This window comes from Tamandua tetradactyla, chromosome 2 (genome assembly GCF_023851605.1).
Source record: "Tamandua tetradactyla isolate mTamTet1 chromosome 2, mTamTet1.pri, whole genome shotgun sequence".
Lineage (NCBI taxonomy): Eukaryota > Metazoa > Chordata > Mammalia > Pilosa > Myrmecophagidae > Tamandua > Tamandua tetradactyla.
In genome coordinates, this window is record NC_135328.1 from 159,371,868 (window position 1) to 159,399,664 (window position 27,797).

Genomic DNA, 27,797 nt, shown 5'->3' on the forward strand with positions numbered 1-27,797 from the left:
AGGATGAAGCTGCTATAAGTAAGGTAAAATGGAGAAACCTACAGAAACTGGGTGACTGTGAGCTGCTGGATCAAGCCATAACTGAAGGTATCACTATCTTTGGATGTTTCAATTATAAGAGCTAATAGAATCTCATACTTTAGGCCTGTTTGAGTCATATTTTCCATATTTAGGAAGTAAAAATATTCAGATATGCTCAGGCAGGTCCTAAAGAAGTTGGATTCACAAACTTCCTTGGTTTATCTTCAGATCAATTATAAGTCTTTTTGGTGTGCCACACACATTACGTGACAAAGCCATTGGAGCTTGAGGCTGAGGATGCTGATCCTGATCTTGCTGCAGGACAAAAATGGTCCTTCTAGATTGGGAAAGAGGATGCATGGGGCAAGTCTTCATCTGTCACCAAAGGATATCTTTTTGGTGCTCCATTTCCCCACTTGGATTGACAAATGGGTTATATTAGATTAAGATTTGCCAAACTCCACTCATTTATCTATTATTGTCAACAGTTTTGTCTCTGTTTACCTGTGCTGTTAGTTACTTAACATTTTTCTTTCAATTAATTCCTTTTCTTAATCTCATAAACCATTTCTGAATAAAATAAAATAGATTTCACAACAGCAAATAGAAAAGCCAATATTTTAATTTGCATTTAAATATGTGATCATTTACATAAAAATCTTTGAATAGCACCTGAAAGTATCTTGCATATGACCCACTGGGAAAGTCTAGGATTTGATGAATGGCTTTCAAACTGTGGTTTTTATAGAAGTGCCTTGCTGTGGCAATGTTGGATTACATTTTCATTTTTTAAAAATAGTTTTCAATAGATTGGATATACTAAAGTCTCCAATATATATTTATTTTGGAGGCCACCAACTGCTAGGCTACTAATTTTTGTATGAGCTCAAAATAAAACTTCAGCTATTCTCTGGATCTATTATATTTTATTTAAAAAATAATTTTCATCAAATTTAATACAGAAAATGATAAAACAAAACTGGTCAACAATCCTACAGCATGTATACATTTGAATTTCTTAGAAATGTGTCATTGAGCAGGAAAATGGTAGCTCTGGAATAGTCTTTCACATTCAGAATTTTAATCTTAAATTGTGCTAGTGAGTCAAAGGTATCCCAAGTAAATGCCAGGCAAATATCCGGTTGGATACTTGGCCAGTTTTTTTATCAGGCTATCAGAATCTTATTCAATAACTTGTGAACTCATGACATGCTGATCTCCACGAATCGTATTATAGACAACTTCAGTGTTACTGTGAATTTTTGGTTCCTTGTGTTTGATTTTCATATTTACATCGAGGAATATAAGAACCTTCATAAGTACTGTTCCTGATACAACTTTGAAATGTCTCACTATCCTGCCTTCAAGTTTCTGGCCCAGATTAAATGAGGAGCATCATGAGATTGCCAGTCAAGCTGTTAACAAAAAAACAAACAAACAAAAAGCCCACAGATGTTACCGCTTTCACTACTTATCAGTGCAATCAGAATTTTTGTGAGGCCATGCATTCAAAACAAAATTCCGAAATAAAGAAGACTGAGACTGATAGGCTAGCAAATATCACTCATAACTCTAACGTCAAATGTTGGGGTTAACCAGAATAAAATCAATACTCTTCGTGATTGAACTTTAAGAAGTAAATGCCATAAATTTGAAATTATAAAATAAAGTATTACCAATAAAACAGCAATATATATTCAACCACAGCTGCAAGTCAGTGGACCATATAATTTCTAAGGTGTTCTTCCAGCTCTAAAAACAAAGTCCTTGTTTCTCTTGGACTGACTTAACCTCAAAATTCTGGTTGTGAATAAGGGTTCGAAAAATGACAGGTAGCATTTGTATCGTGCTTTTCAGATTCACAAAGTGTTTTTACTTGAAGCAAAAGTATGACTTTCACCTCAACCCTAACCTTACCTTTTCTGTGATGCTTTCCCTCAGTGGCCCTGGCGGGTTTAAGTACGCCACCCTCCAGTCCCCAGTGCTCTTGTTTCTCTCTCATGTACTGACCGAGCACACTCTTGTAGAATTATCAGTTTACGCGCTTGCCTCTGTACCTAGATTGTGAACTCTTCAAAGGAACATGCAGCGTCTCATTCATTTTCGTTTTCTCAGTGCCTAGCATGGTGCCTGGTGCAGAATATTTGCTTAATAACTGCTTGAATGCTTAAATGAATGAGTGAATGAATGCACGGTTTCTTGGGAGCCAAGAGAAAAACTGAGCACTGGGTGATTCAATTGTTTTTCATCAGCTCAGCACGTGTCTTTCTCATCAGGAATATTTATTAGGTAACAGCATATGCTGTCCTTATCAAGGAATATTTATTAAGCAACGAATTTGCGCGTAAAATTTGGCAAGGTACAGCTGCCTCTGACATCTATCCTCTCCTCGCAGGCAGTCCTGACTGATACTATCCAAGTTTTCGTCCTAGCTGCTTTTCCTGGGACTATTGTAAGGGCCCTTGAATCCCTATCAGCAGACACCTGACCTGTCCCTACCTTTGGGCCTCTGCTCGTATGTTTCCCTTCACCTGGAACACCTTTCCTTATCATTGCTGCACGGTGGATGTCACCTGTACTTTAAGCCTATTCTAATAGTCTCTTTTGGCCTATTCCTAGCTGAAGGTAATGGGGTTCAGAAATGCCATTTCCTGAAACTCTCCAATAAGCATATCACTCTTTTCCTGTGTATTATGGTTACTTACAAATGAGCCACTTTTGCTCTATTAGACTGTCTTCTACTTGAGGGAAGAATCTGTGTTGAATCATTTTTGTCTCTCAGAGCACCCAAAGCATATGGTAGATGCTAGAAAAATATTTGGTGAAAGAACAATTTTTATAGCTTCTATGGCTCATTCTGCCTGTTTCCTGAAACAACGTGTAAGCTAACTGCCAGAATTGGAATAGAATCCTAGAATCTTGAATCAAGTTCACCCCTCCAACCAAAAAAAAAAAAAAAAAAAAGCAGGTAGGGAATTATTCCTGCTTTTCATTGATTCTTATACATCATCAGCTCTGCGATTGTGTGCAGGTTACTTAGTATCTTTCGAAAGCAGCCTTTCATTTATAATCATGGTTAATAGCATATACCTGAAGAACTAAACAAGGTACTAGATGTAAAGATGTTATCCCAGGGCCTGGTTCCTGGCCAAGGTTCAGTAAATGGTCGCTCTTATTGCACTTGTGGTTCTTGTTATTGCCAAAAGATGCCACAGAAATATCTTATAAAAACTGGAAGTTAAAAGGCATGTGAGCAGCAGAAGAAAGTTATAGCTATTTTATAGTAGAGCCAGTCTCTCTTGAAGGAGAAATCCCTGAGGGTAGTCCTGGGTCTTATCTATCTCTGCATCCCAGCACTTGAGACAATACTTGGTTCAACAAACAGTTGTAGCAAAGGTGCTGGGCTGGACCAGTAGAGATTCATTGATGATGATGACAAGAACATTAGTCCATCGAGAGCTCACTAGATGGCCAGTGGTACCCTTAGACGCTTCACAAACTGTCTCATGCACCCCATGCAACGTTCCTGTTGGAAATAAACTCCTTTGCTATTTTGTGGCACAGGCTGTGTAACTTGTCCACGCTCACACCGCTAGTGGGTGGCAAAGCCATGATTAGAATGCAGGTCTATCTGATTGTGAAGTCCTTGATCTTAACCTGTGCTTTGCTACAGAATGTTGGAAGGTTAGTGAAGTATTCCGGGCCCTGAAATACAGTGGGAGAAGAGAAGGAAACAGCAGTCCCCTGGGAAGGAAGAATTGTTTAACTTGGTGACAAATTCTTTGGAGAGAGAAATCAAGGTGTGGGGCAACAAGAGGAAAACTGAGACTCAGAAAGGGGAATTAATGATAGGGTCAGGCTAGGGAGCCGGATTGTCCTATTTCTCACGCTAAGCACTTCCCCACCTCAGACCCAGGGTGGATTCCGTGGTAGGTTTTCGAACAGTCTCTGCCTCCAGCAGCCCTGGCCCACTGCAAGACAGGCTGGAGCTGTAACGGAGTGCTAATGGGAAATTGGCCCTGCCCCAGGTGGGTATGGAAAGCGTCTGTTGGCTCTCGTAAAAAACCTTTGGTCCAGGCTGTTTTTCCACAAAGAGAAATTCACCACCCCAAAGAAACGCCATCGCCTGTTCTTTCCCATGCCAAACTCGAGGAAAATCAGGTTGTGGGACTCTCTCTTCTGTGCCTGGTTGAAAAGACAGATAGCAAAAGAGCTTTCAGTTTCCTCTACCCCAAAAGAGTCTGCCAGAGATATAAATATTTAAAAACAGGAGCTAGACTGAGAGGGTTAGCTTTCACTGTGTCTTCTTTGGCAAGCTTTAGATCCACCCACCAGATATCATTTTATTCCGTGTAATGGAATGGCAGTTCTGGGTCGCATATCCCAACTTCTGACACACTGGGTGGAAAAAAAAATGACTGTGACCCTTGTAAACTATTTTTGTAGTTAGAAACAGATACAAACCCAGGTTGTGAATGCTAGACAGAATGTAGCTATGAGAGGTTTAAGTGTTTTTAAAAAAATTTCCTTTTTTTCTGCTGTGTCCTTATTTTTTATCTCCTGCTAAGAAGTCCTCTCTGATTTCTCTCCAGTAGCATAACTCCTTGTCCTTGTTATACAGGGTTTTTTTTTAAAAAAAATTTTTCATCTCAAATCGGTGACGCAAATACAGATCCATAAAACTATACAATTTGCATTATTTTGCTTCTCTCACATGGAAGTCCCTGAAATTAGAGATAAAGAAGACAATTCAAACATATTCTCTTTTTCATATAGAGAAGTAGGTGCAAACTTCCATGAAATTAAATAGTTTTGAATCATCACAGACAGCCTTCACAATCTAGGTCTTAATAATTTTAGGTGGATTAGAGGAAACTAATGAGGATTTTGAAACATGCTTTGCGCTAAACGCTTATCATGGCAAATCCTCCAAAAACCATCATAACTTTAAAGCACAATTAACCTGATGCCCAGAATCCCACCCTCCGGTATCTAACTCATTTTAATTTCACTTATCCCACTTTCATTATAAAAACAACAATGACAATGCAGTGGATATTTTAGTCTATTTTTTCATCTGATTCTTCAGTGCTTTTACTGTGTTTCTGTTTTGCTTTTTTTCTTTTCTTTTCTTTTTTAAATTGCTCAGTCCTCAGAGTGTTTTCTAATATGGTTTAGGACTCACAAGAGTTAATAGGCGAGGGAAGGGGGGAGGAACCCACTTGTTTTAAGCCTGGAGCCTGTCACCTTTTCTTGGCAATTACACTGCTAATGGCTGGGTCCCAAGCAAAGTGGCAAAGAATATCTCTTCTCACGTTCCCAACTCACAGTGCATTCCCAAATACCAGATGGTGTTTTTGGAATCCATTTCACTATGTTTGATATGACAATACTTTTGTATAATGTTAAATTATATATAACTATTGCAAATAGCTGAGATCAGAACAACCAAGAAGCGGAAAATTAGACACAAGAAGGAAAGATAGAAACTAAAGACTGTGGACTTTCATCTGCCCCCATTGTGTCCTGTTTCCCTTGGATTTTCTTTTAATCTGAAGAGGATTGGCAGGAAGGGTGTGTGGGTGGCAGGGAGTGTGTGGGGGGGTAGTGTAGAGAAATATGGGGGATGGGGAGGAGCGAAAAGTAGTGCTGCTGTGTTGTTGCAATGAAATTACATCAAATTGGGATCCTCTCCCTGCTAGAATTTGGTACACATTGTGAAAAACTTGCCAGACATTTCAAGAGCAGCGTCATCTCATTTCAATGGCCAAAAACCTCTAAATAAGCCCAGGAAGACGGATAAACCCCCATGCCCAACCCTTTTGGAAACTGTGCAGTGTTTTTATTCTTTGTTGAGGGACAAGCAAATAAATGACCAGACCTCAAAACCTCAGTCATTGCCTTAGAAGGCGTCAGAAGGAGAGAAAACAAATGCTGACTCAAAACAGTACAAAGGAATTCAACAGAAACAGTCAAGAGGCTCTCCCTTGCTTGGGGGCACAAGGATATACTGCTTTGGTCTCCAAAACAGGGAAAGGACCTGGACATTTGCAGTAAAAATATCTCAAAGAATCTACCCTTGAAAAACATGGGCAACCTCAATGCAGCCACATTTCTACCCCAGATGGTCAAGTGGGGTAAACACATCACTTTGATTTTAATTTTCTGGCTCTTTGACAATAGACAACCTCTGGTCTTCTTTTCCCCACCTTCAAACAGGCCTTATCTCCGCATTGCAGGACTTATTGATTTCAGCCCAGAGCAAATGTATTATAGCCAAGTGATAAACTGCTTAAAATGATTTTTAAATGAAAATGCTGGAAACCTCTGATGTGGCATTTTGAATGGAGGGTGGGCAGGACAATTTCCACGCTGCATATATCAGAGATTCTTTCAGCCGATTGAGTTCTTCTTCATCAGCCTCATTACTGACCTTTGGAGCTGATCATCGGAACCAAGTCCTGCCACTATTCATGCCACTCAGGTTTTATGTGGCTGATGAGTTGTTTCCTACCACAAACCTTGTTCCATGCTACCCCTTCTCTCAACAACTACCCCCCTCTCCTGTATCCTTCTTCTTCCAGCATATAGCCAAACCACCCTTCCCTGAAAACTCCTACAGCTCCAGTGACTACTACATAATTAACAATGACTTGCAGTAATGCAAGTTAAGAGTTCTTTTAATGTGCAGCGATGGTCGGATGAATGTATAGCCCATCTTTCTTTGTCATCTGAGAAAAGCGGCCCCATGCAGAGCTGCTGGTTGCTGAGTGACGCTTTGTTGTCTGCACCAGACACAGTACCAGCTGCACTGGCAGGTAGCCGAAGTGCAAGGAGATAGCTGCCAAACTATGCTATACAAAGGAAGCTGTGCCAGAGAGAAAGGGACCTTTGCATGCAATGATCTTTGACCCTCAAGCCAGCATGGATCCCATATTCATCCTTTCCAGACAATTGCATCTTTCATTCCACCACAAACTATGATTAGAAGAGGGCCATTTGGTGTTGGGGTTGGTTGCCTTATAAGTTCCCAAGCAATTTGAGTTATTCCATTTTTTTCCCTTTTAACAGTGACAATATTTCCCTAAATCTAGGGTACGAAAAGATAAGCAATCAAACATGGAAAAATTATAAAAGCACAAGGGTAATAACCCAGCCCATGGTGTGGGGCAGGGATTCAGGGAAAGTGAAAAGGGTTTAGATAATGACCATATGGCATTTAAAAAGTCAAACGGAAATTGAACTCTCACCTGCTCCTGAGGGAAGTTTCCCATAAGGAGACCAATAGAAATGTGCATTTTAAAGGAAACTGCTAACTTACTCAACAACTGCTATATAGTACTGCTTTCATTCCACCAGCAAAGCTTTTGTTTGGCCAACTTAGATTAATGAGAAACTAACAGCTTGTATTTGAATATGTCCTAGCAAGCTCACTTTTTGTTCTTTGTGAAAAATATCAGCGACCTTTGGAAAGTCGCTTTTATGCTGCATTCTAAAGACATTCTACACTGGACTTGTGTAAAGAAGCCCAAAGGCTCAAAGGAGGACCACCTCAAAATCAGGGTCTGCCTTTTTGAGCTTAACTCTTCACCATCTTGTCTAGTGGGCAGAGAACTCAGTCGACAGCATTGCATACCCACCACAGCTACATACCAAAGAGCACCTAGGAAACGTTCTTACCCAGCCAGAATTTAATCAAATGAAGTGTCAAATGCTACTTCTGTCTAGAAAAAAGAAAAAAGTCTGTGGTGTAGGTGGGTAATGTGGATCCCGGGAGCTTTCCGGCAGCAGAGGCATTTCTTGAATAGCCCTTCTTTGATCTGTCTCGCTATTGAAGGCAATGTTCCTTTGAGGCACGAAAAACAAAACAGAACAAAACAAAAAAACCCTGATACCTGCAGACCGGCCTGGAGGAACTGCACCTGACTTCAGGCTCCCATATAAAGCCACCTGTTCCTTATTTTCACTCTGGATGAAGCTCGAGGAATTTGCCATTGATTAACCTCTGATCTGGAGAAGTGATCCAGTCTGGGATTGCAGCTGGTAGGGAGAAGGATACTAGTACTTCTTAATTGAGTCAGACAGCAACAAGTGTTCGCCTGCAAAGCCAGAGGCTCTGAGAAATGGGTACGAAGGGGAGCCACCCAGGGGTGCAGAGACAGCCGCCAGGAATTCAGGCAGTTTCTAGAATCTGAGCTCCAAAACTAAAATGTGGTGTCTAGATAACAAATTCTACCAAGAGTCTGAGATCTTCTAATGATATCCATAATAAATGGAGGCTCTGCTATGTGGAAAGGCTGTGGCATAGTGATTCAAAAGTAGATGCTGGACCTAGACAGGCTGGCTTGGAATCCTGGCTCCACTACTTCACGATGCTGAACAAGTTACTGTGCCTTGATTTCCTCATCCATTAAGTGGGAATAGTCACACAGGCATTGTAACGAGGGCTAATTGAAGCAATATTTGTAAAGTGCTTAAAACAGCAGCTGACCCCTAGTAAGCTTATATAAGTATTTCCTTTAGGATATATGGATTTTTTTTCTCCAGGAAAATGCACAAATATGTTTTTATCTATCAGAGTCATTACTCTCAAATTGCATTAAGAGAAAGTAGGTATTTCTCCATCAGTTCCTAAACAAAAAGACAATAACATCACAGATATCCTGATATTGTTTGGCTAAAAAAAAAAATTACATAACTAACTCTTATGCTGGAAACGGCTGAATGAGCAAGCAAAAGACATAGACCTTTTCCCCATTGTTCTGTCAGACGGGAAAGGTTGCTGTAGAATTTCTGAGGGGAAGCTTCCACATATGGTATATTTAGTGCATGAAATGTGGCAGTTGGATTCCTGTGTGTTTTTTTAAAAATTGTCATATAAACAAATAATTCCAAACATATTTCTTCTTCATGGATTTGTTTCTATTTTGCAAATTGTTTCAGGCATCAATAAACAGGATTACACAAATGTGCATACAACTGCAAAACTCATTTAGTTTAGCAAGTGCTTCTCACATGTTCATTTGCTCAACAATGCTACTTTCAAGTCATGTCAACATTACTCCATTTCTGCCTCATGACTAATACAGTGTTACTTCAACCCATTTCACGTCTTACTTCCAAGGAGCACCATCAACCTTTTAGGTTTGTACCACCTGGTTTCTAATTAAATTCAAATTGAGAAAAGCCTTCCGCCGTGGTGTAGATTCTTCCCTGGTATACTGATGGCGCAAGTTTCCTTAGCAAAGATTTAAAATATAAGACACACTGACACAAAAGCTCATTATAGGAAAAGAGAAAAAAGTGAAAAGCACATTAGACCAATTAAGGGGCTGTGAGTGAGAGGCATATGGGTAACCGATGGTGTGATCTAGTCCATTGTCCGCTAGTTTTATCAAGAGGGGGGAAAAGAAGTTTTCATTTGGAAAATGCTACTTTGCCCATTTCAAAATTGGATCCCTAATACCCATGGATGATAGAACAGAGAGAAGCAGAAACTGAAGCCCTCATCCTTAGCGTGATAATAAGAGCATCCACTATTTTTGTGTGTCAAGCCAGAGATTTCTAAACACACAACCACTCTAACCATGGCAAATAGGAAAACAATACCCGTTATTCACTCAATTTTCTTGAGCTAAAAAAAGGCGAATGATAACAACATATGCTCTAAATGTGACCCATGCAGTTTAGCTTAAAGGCAAAATAAGATAAAAGTCAGCGTTGCACACGGAGTTGAAACAGAAACATACGTATCTATACACTTTCTTTCCCTCTCCATATGTTACCCTGCGGTGGGAATTATAATACTGTGCATCACACCTTTCACTCAAGGACTTCAAGCCCCTCTCAGAAACGAACACAAACCCGTCCACCAGCCCTGGGAAGCAGGTGGTGACTATTATTATTACCATTTTACAAATGGAGACACTTCGTGTTCCCGACTTCCAGTTGACTGAACTCAAGGCTCTGCCCCTCCTCCTGCAGGAGTTGGGGTGGGGGGTGCTGTGGAGGAGGTGTCCTTTTTTTTGGTGACAATACAAGTGAATTGTAGCACTTAAATGTGGTCTTGTTCAATGGCGGTATTGTAACAGGATTTGCTTCCCTTCCATTTACTTTCCTTCACTGCTGAAACTGTCAAATATACCCGTCAACTCTAAGAATAATGACCTCAAACTTTCTTCAGTGTACCTCTTTCAGATAAAGTTTGGAACACTAACAAATGAAAGTCCCTCACAATCCAGGGAAGTGGGTTCCTAAATAGGATGCATTTTAAATCGAGAGTTAAAGCTTGGGCAGCTTAGAATTGAAATGTTTGCATAGCACCTTCTGGGATCCAAACTCCTGAACTGTGTGAGAGGAAGGCGACTTGGACAGTTTTCCAAGCAGCCCAAACTCTAAATCTAGTACAGGTAAGTGTGTTACACAGAATGTCACCCAGGAAAAACTTTCTGAGTTCTCAGATGCTAAATTTTAACCCAAGAGGTCCAGAGAGCATGCCAGGCCTCCATTGAGATTATAAAGTCAGAAACTCATCCCAGCTTGGGGGTTTTCTTAAGAATCATGTTTCACGTCCTCTGAAGAAGGGCTTCAATTTGTTACAACTAGTGTTGTGTGAGTGACACCCTTTCTGAATTTGACATGATGGATTATTGGGAAACAATAAGCTTTTAGAAATGAAAATTGCTTCCATTTCAGGTCCAGGTATGTTATGGAGATGTACTTATTTTGCTGAGATCACATTTATAAAAATATGTGTCTGGGGTCAGACTGTTATATTCCCAATGAGACCTAGCAGAGTGTGAAATACACAAACACACCACTTAATGAGGACTCAGGAAGTCCTTGATTTCTCATTTTTGCAAGGACCTCATAGAGCCTTGGAGGGGAAAAAAATTACATGAATTGGAGTCCCACTCCCCTCCCCTGTCAAAAAATTTGAAGGAACAAGAGGAAGAATTTATCTTATAGTGATAATAATAGCTAACATTTTTGTTTATTATGCATCAGACACAGGGCTAAGCAGCTAATAAACTCACACCCTTGAGAAATTATGAGAAAACTGAGGCTAAGAGAATTTAAGCAAAGCTACTATGGTCACATAGAAATGCTTTTGGGCAATGAATGTGTTTGTTTCCAGAGTCCACGCTCTTAACCACTGCTTAGACTGCCCAAGGATAACATGCTATTTACATGGACAACTGTGGCCTAATTAAAATAGGAAGAGAATGAGGTAGCAAATGAAAGACTTACATGTAAAGTCATTTCTTCATGAAGAACTGCTGTATCAGGGATTATGCACAATGCACAGCAGTCCCAGGCTGCTCTTGTTTCTCTGGATTGATTTCATCTGACCCAAATTTTATCAGATCTCCAAAGGGCTAAGGGAGTACATCATAATTGTCTTTGTCTTCTCAGTAACTAGGACAGTGCCAGTCACAAGTACACACTACACACTTAAAGTATATTCATTGAATGAATGAATAAATGAAACTATGCTTGGCTGTCTGAAAACACATTGAACCACCAATGGATTATTGGGGGTAACTTTTTAAATTGGGGTTAGTTTTCCTGGACATTGAACAAGCCTCCTCTTTCTCTCATCAATATGTACTCAGGAAAAGTTAACTCGTTCTATCACCCTGAGGAAAACATGATTACATCCTGGGATAATGGACCATCGTGAGATGTGACACGGGGGGAAGGCCTGCTGTTAGCAGCTAGAGGAGGAACTCAAGAGAAACCTCCTGCTCATTTAAGAGAGGTAGTGGGGAGTGATGGAAATTCTGGGGAAGAAGCAAAGTTCTGATTCAAAACTATCCTCAAAGTCAGTGGTCAGCGGGCTGGCAGTGCGTAATTAGGATTGTAAGGTTGGGGCAGGCATAATCTCAAGACACTTTAAAACATTCCCAGCACCCACCATCGTAGTGAAAGCATGCTTGGTGAGGGTGTCGACTGCCTTTTGGCTGGCGCCCATGGAATGGGAAGTGGATGGCAGGTGCACAGTCCCAAGGGTGTGGTGTTTCCGGAGCCTCTTGGTGAGTCCCACCATCTGGCAGACAGGGCCAAGAGTTCCCAATCTCTGCTCTGAGCACCTTTTGAATTTGAGTGGGACTGAGGATGCCAAGCATGAAATCTCAGGATTTAAGATCTGGTTCCCTTACACCATTGCCTTTGGTTTTTAACTTGATTTCTCTACCAGACAAAGCAGTACCTTCCTCTCTAGACTGACTTAAAGGACATCCCCTTTAGGCTAGCACTTCTCTAGTTACAATAAAGGCTGTGGGCATTAACTCGATCTCAATTTAAGAAAGACTGTCCAAATCAGATGCCAAAGACTTTTTGTGGACTAATTGGTTTCATGCTAAGGAATACTTGATATGCTTGTTTAGAAATCTGACAAACTTTATAAAGATGAAGGGTAAAGGTGCAGAACTGAATTTTGTTACTTCAAATTAAAAGTATCAGGACTTAAAATAAATTATATGGATAATGGTATTGATAATTTCTTTTGTATTGTTCTCAATATTTTAGACCATTTCTCTATATCCACTGTTGCCACTAATCCTCAGGCAAAGCAGAAATTTTGTTCAGTCTACCCATGAAAAATGCTAAAAGTTCCTGAGGCAGGGCCCGTAGCTTGTTCTCCATTGAATCTCCAATGTCTGGTTTCCTTACCAAGACTTGGATCATAACGGGTTTCTCTAAATGCTCATTGATTGACTCAATGAATGTTCAGAAAACTTTCAGTTCATTGTACAAGGTCTATAATGATTTACAGTGGGGTCTGGAATGCCTTCTGACTTTTTTTCTATAACAAAACCTTGACATAAACTGCAATTTTTCCTGCCAAATTCCTTCTGGAGAATCTGTTCACCTATACAGTTAAATATATTTTAGCCAGCCAGTCACTAGCTTGGTGGGCTGAGTGCCTCAGTGGTTTCCCTTGAATGAAAGATGCACATCTCAGACTGAAGGCTGGCAGGGTGACGGAGCACCCATCTGAGCCTTCCACACTGCCTCCCAACCCGTTCTACCACCAAGGTGAGCTCTCTCTGGTTGGTGAACTTCTGTCCCATTTTGTTGCCCATGTCTGGTGATTCCTTCCTTTGTCTGCCTTCTGGACTAGCTACTGGAGGCCAGACTTCCTTATCACATGGTTTTCTATGACTAGTTTATCAGGTAATCCCACTCCTGTTGCATCCTTCCAGCCTCTCTGCTATGTTCAGCACCTTGGGTATCTGGGCTCCCCACCTCATATACCTCCTGCCCCGTCCCCAGGACTCCCCGCCCCCTCTGTTCACAGAGAGCTGCTTGTCCCATTCCTTTTCTCTCTATCACCGTCTGCTGTTTCCTATTAGGGGAGCATGCATTTTAAATGTCTCAACAGCGTCTGTATCTGCAGACACAGCACCTCTGCTCTCTCCATACCCCTGTCCCCTTTCCCAAGTCAGACACTAGAGTGGGTAGAATCAGTTTACAGTTTCTGGCCAGATACCAGATGTTCTGGGTAGAAGCAAATTGTCATAGCAAATGTTTGTAATTTCAGATAAAGATCAATGCTAAGAGTGGTAAGGATGGAGGTGGGGGCAATTTATTTATCACAATAATATTCCCAAATAGTCCCTCTTTTTTTCCTTCTCCTTTGGTTGCAAATGATTATAAAGTTTCTCTCTGAAGCTGCCCCAGTAGACAGCTTCCATGGTGTCCTGATGTACCATAGTAACACAGGAAAGCTGGGTAGGATTTTTATTAGCTAATGGTGAAAGTAGATAGGTAATATTTTCAGGAAAATCCTTTGTTTTATTGAAAAATCACAATAGCTTCTTAGGGATGAAAGCTACCACTGAAATGACCTAGTCTAACTTCCTAATTTTGGAGGTGATGAAACTGAGGCTCAGAGAGTAACTTGCTCGAGGTCACAGAGCAAAATTGAGAAACATTGCTTATTAAAAATACTTCTTGCAGTATCACAAAGTACAATAAGTTATTAAAGATAACAAGAGTTTCTGCAGTCAATAAGTCAGTTTAACTCTGGTTGGCCCAGCATATTCTTAATCTATTTAACCACAGAAGCTTTTATTTTTCTCCAGGTAATTAGTAATTAGTGTTCTGCAGAATATACTTTCGGGAAACCTGACAACATGACAGGGGCCAGCACTATCTCTAGTCATGTAGAGTTCTTAAATGGTGTATTTGCATGCAAAGAATGATCCTCCTAAAATTACCGAAATTATTCTTGAAATAAGTTTAGAAAACTTATAGAAGATGATTATGCCACATTATTATGTTGTTTGGAAATGGTTGCTGGTGACATGAAATACTCACACTGGACTGGGTATTTATGTGATCTGTATTAATTTCATCTCCACAGGGAGAAAGCAACTCTTGTTATGGCTTATCCAATAAATGCCACCTTAAAGAGTCAGAGAGAAGGCCTAGGAGGAACATTTCAAGTGAAGATTAAGCAAAATATAAAAATCACCAGAATTAGCATTCCCCGGATTTGAAAACTGCTTCTTGGTCACTATGCACATTTATCACGGACTGGAAATAAGAACAAATATTCTGCAAAAGTGTTTTAGAGGTGAGATAAAATCAGTAGGTGGGACTTTGAAAAAATGAAGTGAGTGATAGCTGTCTGTGGAGTCTTATGCCTCTGTTTTGTGATTGTTTCTTTCCCTTTCTTTTAATCTGTTCTCCCTTTTCATGATGGGTGGATAGAGGGTGGACCTCCCCAAACATTCACATGTGCTTTAGATAGCCTGGGACTGGACAGGACCCAAGAAAGGAGTGTGATGATCCAGTAAACTAATTCACTTTAAGGTAAGGGACATGCTGTGTCCACAGGCAGGATTTCAGCCAGGTGTAAGCTTGTTATAGAAAGAACTGCAGCCTGCGCTTTGAATTACATAGTGTAGGTGGCCACCTACCCACCTATCTATGATTGAGAAAATAATGCACAAGTTAAGATGGCAGATTACTTTAGTTTTCACTGCCATGGACTCAAGGGAAAAAACCGGGCAAGGAAGCATTAGAATAGAGTAATTGCCGTCATTTTCAGGAGGGAGAATATAGGCGACTTCAACCAGGCTGAATCTAGATCCAGGACCACAACTCTCAGGCCCCATGGACAATGGCGGAGTGAGAGAACAGAAAGCTTTCAAACAGGACAACAAGATTTGTAGCCCTCACTTACTTCAAAGCCCATTCTAAGCACTCAATACATGAATGAATGAATGAATGAATGAATGAATGGATAAATGAATAGCCGCTCAGCTCACCTCTATATGAAGTAGAGCATAGTGGAGTTAGAGAGGAGTTTGATCAGCAACCTGAGCAGATGAGATTACAAATCTTGTAATAAGCTTATATAGATATGGTTTTAAGCTTAAATTCATATTTATGAATCTTATTCCGAATTAACTCACTGCAGACCCAATTTAATCCACAGGACCTGTTAATACATTCAAAACCGAAATAAAGCAAAGCACCTTGGTTATTCTGAACTAAAGAAAGTGGAAATATACATTTTTTCCTCTCGCTTTCGAATTCTTGTAATAGGATAAAAGGCAATCATAAGGACACAACTTGAAAGTAGAATTTTTCTCAAAAATGTTATTTACCATATCAAAATTAACTTGGAAGACATTTTGGAAGTTACCTGCTTGCTTCCTGTTGCAAATGGCATATCAGAATCTCTGGGCAAGGGAAATCCTCAACTCTCAGGTATGCTGATACCACCCCGACCTAGAATCACTTTTAGGGGATCTGTCCCCAGTTTACATAAAAATGAAAGACCATGGGATTTGGGACCACCTTAGATTAATTTTAACATGGGGCACTTTACTTAACACTCTGAGCCTCAGTTCTTTAGTCTGCAAAGTGGGGAGAACGATGTCTACGTTCGAAGGCATACAGATCCACGTGCTTGAAAATGTCAGGCTGCTGCCAGCACATTGTACAGTGCTCAATGAATGTTAACTTCCTAGTTACTAAGTATAAAGTCATGTATAGTCATAATGATGCTCAGAACAGGCACTAAAGTTTCCACATAATGGCCTAGCTGAGGCAGAAAACAATGCAATTAAATCTTGCAAGGAATCTTAACTTCGAGAGTGGAAACCAAAGTGGTGTTTGGATTAACTCTCAACTAACTAGAAAGTAAATCATGTAGGTGTACTTTAACTTCTTGAAACTACTGATCTTAATCTCTGAAAATAATAATTGAGACATTTTGTAAGCATTGACCAGAAAATCAATCTAAGGGAGCAATTTGGTCCAGGTAAGGCAAAAGGTGTATACAAAATATTAACGTGCCATAGAATTAACCCTTTCCACACCAGACCAGACAGAGAAGTTGATATTTTAAGAGTTGAACTTTCAAAGCAAATACAGTTCTATTTGAAAAGTGTGAGTGGGGAAGGATGTTCACTCACAAAGAAATGCAAATGCACCTCCTTAGAGATTTGATAATTGACTAGTTGACTTAAAGGTTTTGAGTAGCAGAAGTGGGTGGAGCACTGAAATTTACAATGAAACTACCATTAATTAAGTGCTAATTGGAAAAAAGAGGAAGAGTATTTCTGTAAAATGTTGTATGTCCTGCCTACCTGGTCAGCTCATCTCCTGTCATGCTCTTGGACTCTTGCTCCAATCACATTGGTTGCTTGCTTTGGTGTCAATATTCTACTGCTTTTTCATTTCAATGCTTTTATAGGTTCTGTTTACTTTTCTGAGATGTTCTCACGTCTACCTCATGAATTCCCATTTGGTCTTTTAGACTCAGTTCAGATCCCACTCTTCTTGGAGTGTCTTCTGATGGTTCCCAGTCCAGGGTTTTGGTCTCTTTTTTAGCTCTCTGGACAAATCTCTATTCTGCAGTTATCATATTGTATGGTAAATAAGTTGTTCTTTTGTCAGTGTCTCCCACTAGAAGGGAACTGGCATATCACAGTCTTTCAAAAAATATTTGAAAAATTCAAATAATGTATAAATATTTATTAAACATCCACTATGTGCCAGATACTTTTGTAGGTATAGGATATATAGCAGTGAAGGAGACAATGTTCCTGTCTTCATAAGCTTATATTTAACTAGGGATAGACAGATACCAAAGAAATGGCAATGAATGCAAGGGAGAGAGAAAGAAAACTGGGTAAGGAGAATAAGAAATATGTGTTTGTGTGTGGGGTAGCTAATTTAGCTAGGGTAGTCAGTGGTCATGGAAAGCACTTATAAGATGATATTTGAGCAAACCTTTCAAGGAATTAAGGGAACAAACTCTGTGGATATCTGGGAAAACATTCCAAGAAGAGGGCCTGAGGCAAGTGCATATTTGTCTTGATGGTAGGACAGCAAGAAGACCAGTAGGCTGTAGAGAGGTGAGTAAGAAATAAAACAGTAAAACATGAGGTCAGAAAGGGGATGTGACATGTCCAACTGGCCTCTGTGCCTCCAATCTCTGTTCCTCCCATCCCAGTTGCCAGAGTGATTGTTTAAAATGAGAACCACATCTCTACACTTACCTTTATACTACTTGTACCTAAACCTAAATTTGAACCTAATTCTAATCCCAATTCTAGCCTAACCCAATCCTAGCTGCAATTCTTACCCTAATGCTAACTCCCCCCTAATTAGAACCCTAGCTCTAACCCCAGCCCTAACCTTAATCCTGACCCCAACCTTGACTCTACCAAGGATACATTTATTGTGAAGTATGTGACTCTCAGTAAGGTAGTGTGTAAAGTCCAACATTGTAGCATAAACCTCACTTCCAGTGAGGAAGTGCTGCTGCACATGCCGTCTACACAGGGTTCCTTAAAGTGGGCAGCGTCTGCTGAATTATCATGCTGCAAGTTCTCTAGTTTGAGAGAAACCCATCTATGCCTCTGTTTGTTATCTATGTACACCAGAGAAGTTGCTAAATCACTTCGAGTCTCAATAAGCCCTCCACAAAACGAGGAAAATGAAATTTATATCATAAGTTTCCAGAGTATGGCATAATCAAAGAACCAAGAACACAGTGGGCTGTTGGAATGTTAGCTGAGTGCACCTCCCTGCTGAACTTGGCTTCTCTCTGAAGCCTTGATCTTTTCTTGTACCTCTCAGGGGTCCCATTTTCAGTGAACAAGTGTCTTCCATATTAGAAACCCAATGCATTTGACTGACTGACAACGTTATCCTTGAAACTTGGTGTAATGATACTTCACTCTAATGAGAGGATTGCACTCATCATCTCCTATATTATAGAGAATTTTGCAAAAAAGTTTATTCTCTATTATTTAAATGCCAGTAAGCCCCAACCAAATAATAAAACAAATATGTCAATACATTAGGATTTTGACATGAATGACATTGAACCTATAAATGAATTTGGGGGAAGTCTGTTGTCTTTACAATATTTAGAACATGAGGCATATATCCCTGCTTATTGAAATGTTTTCAGTAATGATTTACAGTTTATTCATTGAGGTTGCACACATATCTTCTTGGGATTATTTATAGGGATTTCATGATTTTGTTTTTTTTTGTTTTTTTGTTTTATTATTGTGAATGGAATCATTTCCCCATTATGCCTTTTAACTCTCACTGTTTGGCGTGATTAGGCATCACTTTAATATCTATCTTATTAATTTTGACAGCATTTCATTTGGTTCATTTGGATTTTCCAAGTATTTAATCAGGTCATTAAAAATAGCGGTACTTTTGATTCCCTTCAAGAATTATGCCTTGTATTTCTGTACCCCTCTAATACTGTGAACACCTTGTGTTTAATATCTCTTAAGTTGGCCCAAACTTCCAGGGAACTGTTAAATAATAATGGTAATTGTGGGTACCCTGACATTGTTGCTGATTTTAATGTGGGTGCTCCTTTGCTTTGTCATTAAGTATGGTGCTGGCTATTCCTTGTAATTGTTTTCTTGCATGTGGCCAGACAAGCAAGACTGTACAACTTCTACCGCTGGAATCTACTGTTTTTTGTGTGTGTACTTTTTGTCCATGTGTCTGCATGGCAGACTACATTTTTGTAGATGCTCAATGGATGCTTGTAAAGTTGACATATTCTCTGTTTATAGATATCAACAATTGTTTAGTAGTTTTATAATTAATTATATTATTCAAACTCTCCACGTCATTATTTGTGGCTTGTCTAATTGAACTATCAAAAGTGGACAAATCTGTTTTAACATTACACACACAAATTGTGGTCTTGTCAGTTTCTTCCTGCTTTTCTAACAGCTTTTGCTTTAAATATTTTGATATTAAGTTAATTGATGCAGAAAGGGATTAATTGGTACTGTGACTTCATTATGACACTCTGTAGTTTATCAACGTAAATAATATAAATAATCTATTTTTCCTATTTAATTGCTTTTGCCTTGAAACATGCTTTGCCAGGAATTAATATTGCCATTCCTGTTTTTCATTTCATTCTATTTAATAACTTGTTGCCCTTCCTTTTATGTTTAATTGAACTCTTTTGTTTTAGGCATGTCTCTTAGAGGCAGCAAATATTTGGATCCGTTTTTAACTTCTGTTTGAGAATCTTGGTTTCCTAAAAGAGGGCTTTAAATCATTTAGGTTTATTGTCATACAGGTTGTTTTGCTAACATCTGTCATTCTGTTGTATGTTTTATTTTCTTTTAGATGTTCTGTTATTTCTTTTGCTTGGAGTTTGAATATGTGGGATGCTGTATGTACTTTTTAAACTTCCTTAGTAATTAGGACGGTGTACCTCTCTTTTAAATTCTATTAGTGCTTAACTTAAAGTTCCCCAAAGACAGTCTTTGATCTATATTTTTCTAATTATCAGAGTCAACAATTAAATGGAATTTTAGAATCCCTCTATTCAAGACATGGTATTTAGCAGATTTTACTCCCTCTCCCACCCAATTATGTAGATAATCTTTTTTTCCTCTGCCAGGAAAGCTGGCTGAGTCTAGATGTGGTTCTCAATGATTTTTGCCTGGTATATAGTAAACTTGACTTTGTCTTTTAATATCTAGTACACACTCTATTTTTCTTCTAGTTCAAGAAGTTGTTGTTGTTGTTGTTTTTGGTTGTGTCTTTTGTTATTGCTTCCTGTTCAATTGCTCTGATTTTCTTTGGAAAAGTCTTTGTAATCCTTGGGTATATCTTCACTTTCTGGGATAGTTTCTTCATTTCTTGTATGATTTTATGCTTTGTGTCTGGGAGAATTATTGAAAGTATGACATCCAAACTCCTGGATCAGTTTCCACAGTGTGGGTTCTGTTCTGTAGCAGTTTTAGTTCTGCTAATGCATTATTAGTTTTCTTGAATTTCTACATTATGTCATTTAAAAATTTATCCTCTAATTATCATTTCATCTTATCTATTTTTACTTCCAATGGATTTTTGCCCTGTTTTTTAAAGAACATGAATTGTCTATCTTTTTCTTATTGTTTCTTTACTTTATGATTTTCAGATTTTTTTCCCTCTGAGTTGCCCTTTACTTTTGTTCAGCAGCATCAGATACTTTCTATTTTTTGTATGCTCTTTCTTTTCTCTATTTTCAAATGAAGGGAGAATTATTTAGCTCTGGTTTTTGCTTGTAGATAGGGTATGTGGGTTGCTTCTGTCCTCACTTGCTTCTCAGGTGGTTTCCTGTGGGATCCTTTTCTCAGATCTATAATCTGATATATAATCTATATCAAATTGCTGTCCTGTCTTGATTTTCAGTGTTTTATGGTCTTTCTGGTTTTCTGCTGATCGGTGATAAGGATTTTTTCTAATCCTAATACCTGCCTCCTTAATATTCAGAAGAGATAGAATGCATGAAAAACTATAATTTGCAGCATATAGGGAGACTAGGTCTCTCTCCATTTCTTCTCCCACCCCCTGTATTTTACTAGTGGGGCCACACTTCAGAGGATGCCATGGGTTACCACCAGCATCTCACACCCTTACTCAGTTACTTTGTGGGATTTACATTATTTGAATGAATGTAGAAATACTAGTGCCAAAGGCGGAATGACTCTTCCTTTGTGTGTTATAGAATTTGTGTTTTGACTTAGTAGAAAGAAGTGTAGCCATAACAGGAGATCTTTACATCTATTAAATTAAATTCAATTTTTGGAGCATAACAGACATGGGGAATTAATTGTATGTTTCTATTCAATATCACAGACTGGCAGTTAGTAGAACAAGTCAATGTTTAGAATGATTTGTCAATATTTTTAAGAAGTCTTATCTTTGGCATCTTAAGTACTGGGACAATGGAAAGGGCTGTAATGGGGACTCCTAGTTAAAAGTTGCTTTAAATCAGATCTCCCATTCATTTCATTGACTCAGCACAGAGAGGGTGACTAGATCATTTCAGTTTCCCAGAGGGTGTTTAGTACTATAACCTTGTGCCCTGGCTCTCAAGTACAAATTTGTGGTTATTATACTCCACTTGGAAAATATTAATAACATTAATAATTGATACAAATTTTAAATACAAAGCATTACTATATCAACATTAAATTAGGCAATATAGCCAGGTGATTTAGAGCACGAGTTTTAGACCAGGGATCAAATCTCAGATCAATCACTTGCTAATTTTTTGAATCAAGGTTAGGCAAGTTACTTATCATCACAGTTTCTAATCTGTAAAATGGAAGCATGTCGTAGGGACAGTGTGAGAGTAAAATGATATACAGCAAGTAAAGTTGTCAGTAGAGGACTTGGCCCATGGATGTGCTAAATACGTACTATTATTGTCATCATTTTTATTATTGAAAGCACTCCTATTATAGTTTCCTCATGTAGTTTTATTGAAAGAGAGATATTGTTATTATTATTGGTTTTCACTGTTGTCTGAAGTAATAAAGAAAACTCAAGTTAGTTGTACACGTCGTAGTTCTATCTCTTAAATGAACAACATTGCTAATGTTTCAAGAAACATGTTGAACGAAGGTTGTTGAGCTGAATTGAACATGAGACAATTCCAAATGTAGAAACTATATTTGTAATTCAGCATGAATTCTTCCACAGGCCTCTCCCACCGGGTAATTACCTTATGAAATGGAATATGCATCTAGAAAAGGGATCACATTTATGTGAATGAAATTTTATCACAAAATTTCACGGCATGGGATAAGGCTATCCTTAGTTGGATGGCCTTTCATAAATTCCCTCTGTTTCTGGGAAGGCATTGTTAGCCACATGGCCCTTGTGGTTCCTAAGCCGAGTTGATAGAGCAGGTTAATCTAACACATAAAGGAAGCAATTCTTTTTGCACTAAACTCTATATATACCATCTTAGAGTTTTTAGGTAGTCTTTAACCAGCTTGCTATCTTCCTAGATGCCTGAATATTGATCTTGTAAAAAGCATTAGCTAACATAACAAAAACGATGGTAGCAACACCACCAGCAAAAAATAATTACAACCTTAATAATGACTTTCTTATATTAATAGATGTTAAACACCGTTCTTGAGTTAGACACATTACGAAATTTAATCTTCGCAGCACTTCAAGAGGCGGTTACTGTCATTTGTCCCATTTTACAGATGAGGAGATCAAGCCACTGCCTGAGGCCACTGGTGGGGAAGGGATTTGATACAGGGAGTCTAAACCTAGAAAGTATGTTTTTCATGACACTTTCTCTATCAGTCTATCACCCCCTAGCCTCTGCTGCCCCTACACCTGCTACTGCACTCTTGCACTTCCCTTCAATTATCAAACACTTGAAGTCATTGTGGACCGGGTGCTTTGAACCATACTTTCATTCACTCCATATGGTCTATCGTTGAACGAAAGATAAAGAAAGGCCCTGAGAATTATTTGTTGTGTGTGTTTAATTGGAGCTGTTTTTCTTAGGGAAGTCAATAGTGGTCCTTGACTTTCATACTGCACTTTGCAATTTTCAGGGAGACTTTCCCACCTGCTGATTTATTTGATTCTCAAAACTATATAGCTAGCCATATGAGGGAGCTGACTATTATTTTAAAGATGATGAAAATGACAAGCAGAGAGGTTAAGGGGCCTTTTAAAGACCATGTAGATTATTAGGGGAAGATTTGGGACTATTTATAAACATGACCATAATAGTAAAACACACACTAAATGTTTTCTGTGTGCCAAGCACCATGCTAACCAAGTTAATGACATTATCTCACTTAACACTCAATGCTCAATGATGTCAAATCATTTGGACAAGACATACTCTCAGTACATGGCAGAATCAGGACCCAAACCCAGGTTGGGGCTGCCAGCTCTTAATTTTAGTCTCTAATTGTCTCTCTCTCTCTCTCTCTTTTTAAAAAGGGAGAAATGAGTTTTTTTTTTTTTTAAAGGACATACAAGGGAACTTTACTCACTTATAAATACCTTTCTGTATGTGGAAAATGCTAATTATGATGTAATAATAATTAGCAGTAATTCAACATTCACTAAGACAGACACTATAGCACCCATTTGTTCATTGGATCAATATGTATTTATTTACCACGTATTCTGTGCCAGGCACTATGCCAGGCACAAGAAATCACATGTGAGCAAAATAGACAGTGTCTTTCATGGAGTTTGGAGTCTTTGGGTGGTGGTGGTTGTGACAGAAAGTAAACAAATAATCATATAAGTGTATAAATAGAAGCAATGCTAATTGCCAGGCAGGAAAATTCTGGAATGCTCTGAAAGTCCATTAATAGGGTCCTCTGATGTAGTCAGAGAGATCAGAGGACAAAGGACAGGGAAGGCTACCTGCGAAAGTCATATTTGTGCTGAGAACGTCAGTGCGTGGAAGTGTTAACTATGACAAGAGAGCAATGTTCTTCAAGGGAAAGAGAAGGACACATGTAGGACTTGAGATTTTTGAGGGTTTTGCAGAACTAAAAGAAGGCTAACTGGCCTGAATATGTTCAGGGAGGAGAAATATAGTTCAAGGCAGGTCTGGAGAGGCAACACCAGGCAGGCCACATTAAGATCAAGGGCAACCCATTGAAAACGACAGAACTCATGCCAAAGAGTAGCCCATTGAAATGACCTGTATTTGAAAGATCATCTAGTCTCAAGTGTGCAAAATAGTTTTCAGAGGTAAAGATGGATGTAGTGAGACCACGTGGGAAAGTTGGTCATTTGGACTGGGCATGGTGGGAGAGATGGAGAAAAGTAGATGGGTTTAGGAATTATTTTAGGAGGTACATTTGACAGGATTTATCTTGTATTAGATACGGGGAGTAAGTAAGAGGAAGGTATCATGAGTGCTTCCCAATCTTCTGGGTTGTACAATATGCATTGTTTCATTATCCTGACAACAGAGCTATGGTTATTATACTTCCAATTTTAAGATGAGAAAACAGATTCAAAATGTTTTTAGACACTGTCCATGGTCATACAGCTTGTCTGAGACAGAGCCAAGATTCCCCAAGATTCACACAGAATCTGAAATCTGTGCTTGTGACTGCTGTGCTGCTCTGGGAAATGGGAAGAACTACATGAGTCATTACTGAAATGGAAGGGACATCTTAAAAACAGCAGGCACATGCAGAATTTAATGAAGAAGGGGAGCATATTTTGACTTTGGGAAAATAAAAGCACACCCTCAAAGCTCCAGCTCTCATGATGTCTGTACATGTTTGCAACTGTGCAGTGTTGACATTTTTGAGATCACTAACATTTTCAATGAGGATTTCGTTCAATATAATTTTTTATTAAATAAATGCATATTCACTGTAGAAAAATGAAAACACACAATCTGAAAGAAAAAAAATGAAAATCTCCTGTATTTAGAGGAAAAAAAGTGTTTGATTTTTATTAAACAAAGCCATACTCTATAATTAAATGCCATGGACATTTATTAGAAATATCACTGGAGACCGTAGATTAAGACCCTGACTTTGTGATGATTTTTGACTTTGGGTGAATTTTAGCCTCTTGGGCTCTAATCATCTCTTCTGTGAAACGGGATGAAACTTTGCCCTTAATGAAGCACCAGTCTTTTTTTTTTTTGAGTCCAGCTGAGAGAATGAGTACTGGACATATTGGTTTTGCAATGTAGGAATGAGAATCACAGCTTCAGAGTTTCTTGAGCTATTTTCTAGCCCCTTTGCCTTTACTGGACTTGATTTCCTTATCTGTGGAATGGGGGTGCTGGTACTGCTTTCACAGGGATATTTTGAGGATGAGTTCACATGGGTGTCAAATGCTTCTGCACTCAGAGCCTGCATAAGGTAAGCAGCCAACACACAGTGGTAAAAAAATATCTCCATAAATACATGACAGGCAGCAGTTTTCTCAATGATCTCCTGTGACCCTAAAAGTTCATATCCTTGGGGGAAGCAGAGTTGCACAAGGCTGATTAGTTCCTCCTGCCCCCACATCTTCATGCTCTACTTCTGCTAACCTGCACACGACCATCTTTTTGGGTGTCTGTCATGGGCTAGACAGACATGAAGACATGAAGGCATGTCACGGACCATTCTTCAGGAGCACGCAAATCTAGTGGGGCCAGAGAGTAAACAGAGAAACTCCAGCACAATGTAATCAGTATTGCGGTACTATGAGCAAAAGGTTGTGGAGCCCAGGGAAGATATGACTCATTTCTAAAAGAACCTGAGCTGTCACAGAGAAGGCTTCATTTGTACTGGACCTGCCAGGAAGGGTAGAGTTGCTAGGAGGAGAAATTTGGTATGAGTACCAGCCTGTGTGCTGGAGAAGAATCCTTTTCCAGAACTCACAGTCCATCAGAACCTAGAGATGCCAAGGATACTTTGAGCAATCTGGGGCCAGAGTGGAGGGAATTGGGGTAGGTAGGTGTGGCTTGGTAGGGCACGTCTCTGCAATCACCAGGCTCCCTTTTCTGTATCCTTTCTGCATCGCACAATATTTCCCAGCTTCCCTTTTCTAATTGCTTTCCCTACTCTATGGCCTCTTTTCCTATTTTAGATACCACGTGGTCCGCTGCCTCCCTTCTTACACAAAATAACCTGCCAGGAGAGAAAGATCAGATGTGAATGGTTTAAGCCTCAGCACCATTTACATGGTTTAGGTGCATGTGATCCTCTCCAAGGGGTATTTGCCTATAAGTTTCTTCCCTGATGTGGAATGAAACATTTTGATGCTGGAATCCCATTCTATCTTCCCATCCATGATGTATGCTCAATAGCTTCTGGCCCAAGATAGTAGGAAACTTTTATTTGGTTAGTATGGTTGTGTTGGTACCACTGCTCTCGTTTAGTGGTGAGTAGATATCACTCTCCAGTTCATCACTGGCTTCTCCATTACCAATTGTACTTATTTTATCCTCACTATCTCACATTTAGGTGACTTGTTTGGTCTGAAGATATTTGAGTTTCTGCACTCCTGTATTAGGCTTTGGTACCTCTTCATTTTTCAATTGAAAAATTATATTCACACTTTTTTTTTTGCTTAGATAGTTTCACCAACACTACTGTATACATTTGGAACTCAGCATTGAACAACGTATTAAAAGTGTTCAAGGAATCCCCCACTATACATTCGGAGGGACTCCCGACCTTAGCACCTGTCAATAGGTCGCTTTTCGCATGCTTGCAAAAATAAGTGGGGTATTGTAGTTGCTATTTTTCTTAAAACGATATGTGACAAAACAATTTATAATGATTTTGACACTTAAATGAATGGGTAAAAACCAATTATGCAGCTGACAATGTTTATTTTTTCAACATTTGAGAGGATTTTTCAAAGTCAGCTGCTAAAGCACTTCATGAGAAAGACCAAATGTCATGTACCTATGGGGGGGTGGGGGTTAAAAGAATATTTGGGTTTAGAGGGAGGCAGATGGGACCATCCTGGGGAAGGAAGTATTCTCCTCCACTAGGTGTGCATGTGATCCTAGGTGTGCATATGTGGGGAGATTGTGTGCAAAATGTGATATCTGCAGAGGTGAGATGGCCAGCTGCATTTATTGAGTGTTCTATTCAGCTTCCAGGAACTGGCTCCCCTTAAGAAACTCCCATCCGCTGTGTTTGCATGAAGGGCTGCTCTGCCCAGAATCATGCTTTCCCACCTCTGACCTGGTCATTATTCCTAATTATCATTCATATAAAATAGTCAGCAGGGTAATAGTAGGTGCACCTCAATAGTCACAAAAGAAGGCTGGATTATCAGAAATAAAAATTCTGCCCATTTTCCCTTAGAATGTACTAAAAGAATCAATTCTTTTAAGGCAAATTTGGTCTAATAACTAAGGGGAATGGACTCTGGAGTTTGAGTACCTCATCCAAGGTGTGTGCATATCCTTGGGCAGTGTGCAATCTTTCCTAAGTCTTGGTCCCTTTACGTGGAAAGTAGGGGAACTAATGCTTACCTCATAGGTGTGTGGTGAGGACTGACTCAAAACAATATAGGCAAAACAACTAGGAGAATTCTGGGCAGGTAGTTGGTGCTCAGCCAATGTTATATGTGAGGATAAGATATTCAGTTAGGCACCGCAGAGGTGTTCCCCAGTGCCTTCAAAGTTTGAGTGATGGCAGCTGGCAGAAGCAATAGCACCTAGCCCACCCTCCCTCTGCCCCTCCATGGGCCTTATAAATGTTTGGTGACTATATGGGGGAATGAAGGCTATCCAGAACAATCTTTTCAATTTTAGCTCCTTACCCTACCAGTCTAACTCATTTTGGAAGATTATACACTTCACCTGTCTTCATCTTCTATTTTTCTCAGGAGAAATCACCATTGCAAGGAGGAACAATTGTCACATATTCTTCTAGAGTTCTCTCAAGTCAAATCAACAAATACTTATTGAGGGCAAGAAAAGGAAGAAAAGAGAATTCTCAGCATGGTTTCTAGAA

The 27,797-nt window shown here is 39.3% G+C and overlaps 1 long non-coding RNA gene across 2 annotated transcripts; it reads left to right on the forward strand.

Annotated features, from left to right (window-relative positions):
• On the forward strand, positions 1–27,797 carry LOC143662858 (uncharacterized). Of its 2 annotated transcripts, none has more exons than XR_013165630.1 (4): positions 1–87; positions 14,393–14,605; positions 15,473–15,747; positions 27,670–27,797. It is a non-coding gene; the product is annotated as an uncharacterized LOC143662858 (long non-coding RNA). The 2 variants fall into 2 exon arrangements; XR_013165635.1 differs by lacking the exon at positions 1–87 and adding an exon at positions 12,969–13,062.